At 48.0% G+C, this 9,970-nt stretch overlaps 1 pseudogene; it reads left to right on the top strand.

Moving 5' to 3' along the window:
- Window positions 1-7,449: 7,449 nt before the first annotated feature.
- LOC134936703 (5S ribosomal RNA) lies at window positions 7,450-7,568 on the top strand (annotated as a pseudogene).
- Window positions 7,569-9,970: the final 2,402 nt, after the last annotated feature.

The raw sequence follows: 9,970 nt of genomic DNA, 5'->3' as shown, positions 1-9,970 counted from the left end.
CCTGCAGTCTGAGTCTCAGTGCAATGCCCAAAACAAGGTATGCTGCACCTGCCACCACCAACTAAAAACTAGAATAATTATATTGTGCTGGGGTGCCTTCCAGGCTCTCATAACTAATGGAACAGGTGACCAACATTTCAAGGCCCAATCAGCCTTTTCATCAGGGTGAAACATTGGCAATAAACCAGGATGCGCTCCTACCATTATCATTACCTGATGGCGTATTCTGTGAGGCCACACCCCCTGTGATACCACATCCCTTATCTGGGAGCACGCGTGCCTTAGGTGCATGTAAATATAACTATTACCGTTCCCCTATCATGGTACCCCCCCTTTCATTTTCTTCTGGATCCGCCCCTGAGCACCGCACTGCACTAGTGATCAGACTAGTGACCGGCAGCACCGCACAGGCTTGGACTGGCCCACAGGGGTACAGGGGAAACCACCGGTAGGCCCCACTGACTGGGGGCCCACCCCCTCCTCTAAGGATCAGGATCCAGACTTTGAACTTGAATTATACATTATACATATGTTACCTTATACTGGACTATGGTGTATTTTTTACAGTGCATTGATGTTATTAATCTGTTATTAATCTGGTATATTATCATGCATGCAGCAGCTGAATTTACTGTGTATATTTATGAAGGGGCCAGACGTTGCACTCTCTAATAGTTAGTCAAACCAATGAGGTGGAAGGCCACACCCCCTCTGCAGACTGGCCACACCCCTAAACATGGGCCCCTACCACTGCATTCCCCCGGTGGGCCCTGCATGCCCCAGTCCGACCCTGGCACCGCACTTGTAATCAGACTCACAATAAACTACAGTTCCGAGCAGCTCTTGCTGCTGGGAGCAGTAGTTTATTTTGAGTCTGAATACAAGTGCGGTGCTCCAGGCGGCGCCCCCTCCTTGCCTGGCGCCCCTGGCGAGTGCCATCCTGGCCAATAGGTAGATACACCCCTGCTACCCCTACCAACAACTGCTCTCTGGACCTCGCCTTTATCAGGAGATCGTCCAAGTACGGGATAATTAAAACTCCCTTCCTTCGAAGGAGTATCATCATTTCCGCCATTACCTTGGTAAAGACCCTCGGAGCCGTGGAGAGACCGAACGGCAACGTCTGGAATTGGTAATGACAATCTTGTACCACAAACCTGAGGTACTCCTCGTGAGGATGGTAAATGGGGACATGTAGGTAAGCATCCTTGATGTCCAGCGATACCATGTAATCTCCCTCGTCCAGGCTTGCAATAACCGCCCTGAGCGATTCCATCTTGAACTTGCATTTTTTGATATATGTGTTCAAGGATTTCAAATTTAAAATGGGTCTCACCGAACCGTCCGGTTTCGGTACCACAAACATTGTGGAATAGTAACCCCTTCCTTGTTGAAGTAGGGGCACCTTTACTATCACTTGTTGTGAATACAGCTATTGAATTGCCTGTAACACTGCCTCCCTGCCTGAGGGAGTGGTTGGCAAGGCAGATTTGAGGAAACGGCGGTGGGGGAGACGTCTCGAATTCCAGTTTGTACCCCTGAGATACTATTTGAAGGATCCAGAGATCCACCCGTGAGCGAGCCCACTGATTGCTGAAATGCTTGAGACGGGCCCCCACCTTACCTGGCTCTGCCTGTGGAGCCCCAGCGTCATGCTGTGGACTTAGAGGAAGCGGGGGAGGACTTTTGCTCCTGGGAACTGGCTGTATGCTGCAGCTTTTTCCCTCTACCTCTGCCTCTGGGCAGAAAGGACGCGCCTTTAACCCGCTTGCCCCTATTGGGCCGAAAGGACTGTACCTGATAATACGGTGCTTTCTTTGGTTGTGAGGGAACATGGGGCAAAAATGTAGACTTCCCAGCTGTTGCTGTGGAAACGAGGTCCGAGAGACCATCCCCGAACAATTTCTCACCCTTATAAGGCAGAACTTCCATGTGTCGTTTGGAATCTGCATCACCTGTCCACTGCCGAGTCCATAACCCTCTCCTGGCAGAAATGGACATAGCACTAATTTTGGATGCCAGCCGGCAAATATCCCTCTGTGCATCCCTCATGTATAAAAGTGCGTCTTTTATATGCTCTACGTTCAGCAAAATAGTGTCCCTGTCTAGGGTATCTATATTTTCTGACAGGGAATCTGACCACGCAGCAGCAGCGCTGCACATCCAGGCTGAAGCTATAGCCGGTCTCAGTATCACACCTGTGTGTGTATATATAGATTTCAGTATAGCCTCCTGCTTTCTATCAGCAGATTCCTTCAGGGCGGCCGTATCCGGAGACGGTAGTGCCACCTTCTTCGACAAGCGTGTGAGCGCTTTATCCACCCTAGGGGATGTTTCCCAGCGTGACCTATCCTCTGGCGGGAAAGGGTACGCGATTAGTAACCTCTTAGAAATTACCATCTTTTTATCAGGGGAAGCCCACGCTTCTTCACACACTTCGTTTAACTCTTCAGATGGAGGAAAAGCTACTGGTAGTTTTTTCTCTCCAAACATTATACCCTTTTTTGTGGTACTGGGGTTAACATCAGAAATGTGCAACACATTTTTCATTGCCTCAATCATGTAACGTGTGGCCCTACTGGAAGTTACATTAGTCTCTTCGTCGTCGACACTGGAGTCAGTATCCGTGTCGACATCTGTGTCAACCATCTGAGGTAGCGGGCGTTTTAGAGCCCCTGATGGTTTTTGAGACGCCTGGGCAGGCACAGGCTGAGAAGCCGGCTGTCCCACATTAGGTATGTCGTCAAACCTTTTATGTAAGGAGTCGACACTATCACGTAATTCCTTCCACAGCACCATCCACTCAGGTGTCGACCCCGCAGGGGGTGACATCACATTTACAGGCATCTGCTCCGCCTCCACATAAGCCTCCTCATCAAACATGTCGACACAGCCGTACCGACACACCGCAAACACACAGGGAATGCTCTGACAGAGGACAGGACCCCACAAAGCCCTTTGGGGAGACAGAGAGAGAGTATGCCAGCACACACCAGAGCGCTATATAACACTGGGATCCCACTATCAATGAGTGTTTTCCCTATAGCTGCTTTTTTTTTATATATATATATATATATATATATATATATATATATATATATATCTATACTGCGCCTAAATTTAGTGCCCCCCCCCCCCTCTCTTTTTTACCCTTCTGTAGTATTCTCAGACAGCAGGGGAGAGCCAGGGAGCTTCCTTCCAGCGGAACTGTGAGGGAAAAATGGCGCAGTGTGCTGAGGGAGAAGCCCCGCCCCCTTTTCGGCGGACTTTCTCCCGCTTTTTCTGTGATACTGGCAGGGGTGATTTTACATCTATATAGCCTCTGGGACTATATATGATGTATATTTTGCCAGCCAAGGTGTTATCTATTGCCCTCAGGGCGCCCCACCCCAGCGCCCTGCACCCATCAGTGACCGAAGTATAAGGTGTACATGCGGAGCAATGGCGCACAGCTGCAGTGCTGTGCGCTACCTTGGTGAAGACTGAAGTCTTCTGCCGCCGATTTTCCGGACCTTCTTCGTGCTTCTGGCTCTGTAAGGGGGACGGCGGCGCGGCTCCGGGAACAAACACCAAGGTCGGGTCCTGCGGTCGATCCCTCTGGAGCTAATGGTGTCCAGTAGCCTAAGAAGCCCAAACTACCACCTGTTAGGCAGGTTCGCTTCTTCTCCCCTTAGTCCCTCGCTGCAGTGAGTCTGTTGCCAGCAGATCTCACTGAAAATAAAAAACCTAAAATATACTTTCTTTTCTAGGAGCTCAGGAGAGGCCCTAGTGTGCATCCAGCTCAGCCGGGCACAAGATTTTAACTGAGGTCTGGAGGAGGGTCATAGAGGGAGGAGCCAGTGCACACCAGGTAGTCTAAAAGCTTTCTTTATAGTTGTGCCCAGTCTCCTGTGGAGCCGCTAATCCCCATGGTCCTTACGGAGTCCCCAGCATCCACTTAGGACGTTAGAGAAAAGCACACTAATGGGCAAAACCATGTTGCACTGCAGGTGGGGCAGATGTAACATGTGCGGAGAGATTTAGATTTGGTTATATTGTTTCTGTGCAGGGTAAATCATACTTACTACTTTTAATTTCTCCTCTCCAAGAGAAGCCCGCAGAGGAGACCCTGCCCGCTTCACTAGGGAGCGGGCAGGATGCGGGAGATCTGCCTGCTCTTCCAGTGGTGCGGGAGGCTACCCCAAAAATCATGAGCCTCCTGCAACTTCCGGGAGAGTAGGCAAGTATGGGGTAAATACTGGCTGCTTTTAAACTGCAATTTAGATTTCAGTTTGAACACACCCCACCCAAATCTAATAGGCCCAATACACTGGGCGATATTACTGAAAGATATGAACGATCTCGTTCATTAATGAACGAGATACCGTTCATATCTTTCAATGTGGAGGCACCAGTGATGAACGATGCGCGGCCCTGCGCTCGTTCATCGTTGGTGCCTCGTCGCCTGTGCATGCAGGCCAATATGGACAATCTTGTCCATATTTGCCTGAACTGCTATGAAGCCGGGTGACGGAGGGGAGTGAAGAAACTTCACTCCCCGCGTCACTGCCCCCCTGCCGCCGGGTCGCCCGTCGGCCGTATCCATGCTGCACTGCAGGTGGGGCATTTATAACATGTGCAGAGAGAGTTAAGGGCCCTACACACTATGCGATCTGCCGCCAAGTTGGCCGGCGGCGGATCGCATAGTGTGTAGGGCCCTTAAATCTCTCTGCACATGTTACATCTGCCCCACCGACAGTGCAGCATGGTTTTGCCCAGTTGTGTGCTTTTTTGGTTTGCCAACAAACCAGACTAAGGCCCTTGGGCTGGCTGCCCATTTACTACTTTGCAGTCATTTTTCTGGGGTTGCGATAACCTTTTCAAAACTATAGAAAATAGAGGAAAAATGTACAGTATATTTGTTTTGCCTGTTTTTCCACCATAAAAATCCTATGAAATTATTTATGTATCCCTGATTCTACTTTACCTTTATTTATCTACACATGGCATACTTACCTACATTGTAAGTCTCCTCTCCGGGAGAAGCCCGGAGAGGAGACGCTGCAGGTGTCTTCGGTGGGCGGGGCCGGACTGTGACATCACTACGCCCCGCCCCCGCATCGGGAAATGCCGCGATTCGCGGGTCCGCGGGAAGGGGGCGGGGCTAAAATGACGCGATTTGCGTCATTTTAACCCCTTCTCCACCCGACGAACCCGCGAATGCGGGAGGTTATCTCTCCATCCTGCTCGCATCAGTAGGGTGCAAGCAGGATGCGGGAGACCTGCCCACTCTTCCGGGGGTGCGGGGAGCTACCCCAAAAAACGGGAGCCTCCCGCAGCTTCCGGGAGAGTAGGTAAGTATGACACATGGTTAACTGGAGTTCCATGAGGTTCACTCTGCTAAGCTTTGTCGACAGGGTCAACACAATGATATAGAGGTATATTTCTCAATAAAGTCTAATAAACAGCGATACTGTAGCTTCCACGTTGTAGCTATGCTCTCACAGTAATACATTCGGTATTCCTCTATACTCACCTGTCCAGGGACATGCGGCTCTGTCCTACTCCTCTGGGATGTCTTGATCTGGTGAGCAATGGGTCATGGTGAAATCTGCATGCGCTCAATGGCCCTCATTCCGAGTTGTTCACTCGCTGCTAATTTTAGCAGAATTGCTAATAGGCAAAAATCCGGCAGTTCTGCGCATGCGTATGCACAGCAGGGCGCACGCGCTAATCAATTTTACACAAAACTATGCTATTTTACTCACGGGCGAACGAAGCTTTTCAATCACTCTGCTGATCGTAGCGTGATTGACAGGAAGTGGGTGTTCCTGGGCGGAAACTGGCCGTTTTCAGGGAGTGTGCTAAAAAACGCAGGCGTGCCAGGTAAAAACGCAGGAGTGGCTGGAGAAACGGGGGAGTGGCTGGCCGAACGCAGGGCGAGTTTGTGACGTCAAACCAGGAACTAAACGGACTGAGGTGATCGCAATCTAGGAGTAGGTCTGGAGCTACTGAGAAACTGCAAGGAAATTGCTTTCGTTAGCAATTCTGCTAATAATAGCAGAATTGCTAATCTTTCATTAGCAATTGCTAATCTTTCGTTAGCAATTCTGCTATGCTAAGATACACTCCCAGAGGGCAGCGGCTTTGTGTTTGCATTTCTGCTAAAAGTAGCTAGCGAGCGAACAACTCGGAATGAGGGCCAATGTCCACACATAGGGGGTCATTCCGAGTTGTTCGCTCGCAAGCTGCTTTTAGCAGCTTTGCACACGCTAAGCCGCCGCCTACTGGGAGTGAATCTTAGCTTATCAAAATTGCGAACGAAAGATTAGCAAAATAGCGAATAGACACTTCTTAGCAGTTTCTGAGTAGCTCCACACTTACTCGGCATCTGCGATCAGTTCAGTGCTTGTCGTTCCTGGTTTGACGTCACAAACACACCCAGCGTTCGCCCAGACACTCCTCCGTTTCTCCAGCCACTCCCGCGTTTTTCCCAGAAACGGTAGCGTTTTTTCGCACACACCCATAAAACGGCCTGTTTCAGCCCAGAAACACCCACTTCCTGTCAATCACATTACGATCACCAGAACGAAGCAAAAACCTCGTAATGCCGTGAGTAAAATACCTAACTGCATAGCAAATTTACTTGGCGCAGTCGCACTGCGGGCATTTCGCATGCGCATTAGCGACTAATCGCTCCGTTGCGAGAAAAAAATACAGAGCGAACAACTCGGAATGACCCCCTAGCTGTTTATACTGACTGAACTCCAGTGAACAAGCCACCTTCAGGTGAAACGGCCGTCTGTGTTTAGTGGTGCTGAACAGTGCACGGTTCAGCCCACTCATCCACTGGTATCATATATTGGACAAAACATTTTTTGACTATCTAATTATTTAATATTTGTTAAATCTGCTATTTTATTACTTAACCACAGTGTGTAAATATCCATCATGTTCAGTGATTACTCTTTAGTCTTACGTTTACGTTTTAACTTTAATCTTGCTGTATAGATGGTTAATTCATACCTACAAACTATAACACTTTGTCAGAAAATTTTCTGATCACATACAACTATGCAGTATTTCCAATAGGGGTTTTTTTGTTCTCTATTTTTGTACCCTTAGGGGGCATTATTAAAATCAAATTTTGAATTTGGATGTTTTACCTTCATAGGAAACTTTAAGATACCTGTGTAATTTCACACTAATTTTCAATAGGCCCAGGTAACCCGCCTCTCTCATCCACTGTCCGCTATATCATCATATGACGGTGGACAGTAGAAGACGGGCCCTGAACCTATACGTTTCCTGTATCTTACCTTTTTCAGTACTTTCTCATCCTGATGCCGGTCATAAAATTTCTCTGCAATGCAAAAGTAACAGAGAGACTGTGCACATTGACGGATAGTAGAAGTACCTTTTCTGGTATGTGCCAATAACCAGACACCCTCTCATTCACAATCTATGTGATATTACTGCCATATCTCACTGGCTACGCCCAATCTCGCCAGATCTTGGAAGCTAAGCAGTGAGGAGCCTGATCAGTACCTAGATGGGAGACTGCTAGGGAATATTAGGTGCAGTAGTAAATACCTCTGTCTCCATGTGAAAAGCAGAAGTGTAGGAGCAACCTTTGACCCTTACCAATTTCACATCTACAATCTTTTTTTCATTCGTCTATTTGATCTTAGACAAATTTAGAGATTTTTCTCTCACTGTACATGTTGACCAGCAATTTAGCAATAGCAGATTATCAGATACCAGGTTATGTTACCATAATAGGCATTGGTTATTGGACGAAAATTCTTAATCTAGACTGCCATATCAAATGCCTATGTGTCATATGTCGGAAACTTTTTTCCTATTATGTTGAAATTGAATTTCTGATATTTTCATCATGGGTGTCACTGTCACCGTAAAATACTTATAGGGGTATATGCAATTGCGGTCGAATTCCCGAATTTTTTGAAAAACTGGACTTTTTCGCCAAAAAAAAAAAATTCGACAATGCAATTCAGTACTTTCCGTAAAAAAAACGGACTTTCAAAATTCTACTTTTTGAAATTCGACATTTGTCAAATTCGACATTTCTGCAATGGTACAAATGCGGCAATTCGACAAAAGTATATTCAATTGAAGTTTGGAAATTCGACAACAGTGCTTTTAGACAGTAAATTCGTCATTTTCAATCCGCCACACTTTGGTGGGTGATCTAATAAAAAAAATTTAAAACATGTTTTTTTTGTGTTTTTTTTATTGGTAATAGCATATCTATTTATATTAGAAGGGATTAGGTACTTGGTTTGTCTTTTTGGGAGGCACAAGTATTATTTATATATTTTTTAAAATATATATATATATTTTTTTTAGATGGAATGGTAAAATCCCGGAAAAAAATGGCGTGGGGTCCCCCCTCCAAAGCATAACCAGCCTCGGGCTCTTCGAGCCGGTCCTGGTTCTAAAAATCCGGGGGGGGGAAATGACAGGGGATCCCCCGTATTTTTAAAACCAGCACCGGGCTCTGCGCCTGGTGCTGGTGCAAAAAATACGGGGGACAAAAAGAGTAGGGGTCCCCCGTATTTTTTACACCAGCATCGGGCTCCACTAGCTGGACAGATAATGCCACAGCCGGGGGTCACTTTTATACAGCGCCCTGCGGCCATGGCATTAAATATCCAACTAGTCACCCCTGGCCGGGGTACCCTGTGGGAGTGGGAACCCCTTCAATCAAGGGGTCCCCCCCCAGCCACCCAAGGGCCAGGGGTGAAGCGCGAGGCTGTCCCCCCCATCCAAGGGCTGCGGATGGGGGGCTGATAGCCTTGAGAAAATGACAAGAATATTGTTTTTTCCTGTAGTACTACAAGTCCCAGCAAGCCTCCCCCGCAAGCTGGTACTTGGAGAACCACAAGTACCAGCATGCGGGAGAAAAACGGGCCCGCTGGTACCTGTAGTACTACTGGAAAAAAAATACCCAAATAAAAACAGGAGACACACACCTTGAGAGTAAAACTTTATTTCACACCTGCCGACACACACATACTTACCTATGTTGACCCACCGACTGCCACGTCTCCTGATCCGACGATCCAGGGTACCTGTGAATAAAATTAGACTCACCTCAATCCAGTGTCCAGATATAAATCCTCGTACTTGGCAAAAAAAATAAACGAACACCCGACCAAGCCGGACTGAAAGGGGTCCCATGTTTACACATGGGACCCCTTTCCCCGAATGCAGAGACCCCCCCGTGACTGCTGTCACAGAAAGGTCTCTTAAGCCAATCAGCGAGCGTAACGTCCTGGCACTCTGCTGATTGGCTGCACGTCTAAGCTGTCAGACAGCGCATCGCAAAGCCTCTCCATTATACTCAATGGTGGGAACTTTGCGGTTAGCGGTGAGGTCACCCGCGGTCAGCGGCTGAGCGCGGGTAACCCCACCGCTGACGGCAAAGTTCCCACCATTAAAAGTAATGGAGGGAGCTGTGCGATGCGGTGTCTGAGCTCAGACGCGCATACAGCCAATCAGGTGAGTGCAACGAAGCAGCGCTTCCTGATTGGCTGAAGGGACCTCTGTGACAGGAGTCACGTGGGGTCCCGGCATTCGGGGAAAGGGGTCCCATGTGTAAACATGGGACCCCTTTCAGTCCGTTGGTCGGGTGTTCGTTTATTTTTTTTGCCAAGTACGAGGATTTATATCTGGACACTGGATTGAGGGGAGTATAATTTTATTCACAGGTACCCCGGATCGTCGGATCAGGAGACGTGGCAGTCGGCGGGTCAACATAGGTAAGTATGTGAGTGTCGGCAGGTGTGAAATAAAGTTTTACTCTCAAGGTGTGTCTCCTGTTTTTATTTGGGTATTTTTTTCCAGTAGTACTACAGGTACCAGCGGGCCCGTTTTTCTCCTGCATGCTGGTACTTGTGGTTCTCCAAGTACCAGCTTGCGGGGGAGGCTTGATGGGACTTGTAGTACTACAGGAAAAACAATATTC

This window comes from Pseudophryne corroboree, chromosome 1 (genome assembly GCF_028390025.1).
Source record: "Pseudophryne corroboree isolate aPseCor3 chromosome 1, aPseCor3.hap2, whole genome shotgun sequence".
NCBI lineage: Eukaryota > Metazoa > Chordata > Amphibia > Anura > Myobatrachidae > Pseudophryne > Pseudophryne corroboree.
The sequence above is the reverse complement of the archived record's forward strand: the minus strand, read 5'-3'. Positions and strand labels throughout refer to the sequence as shown.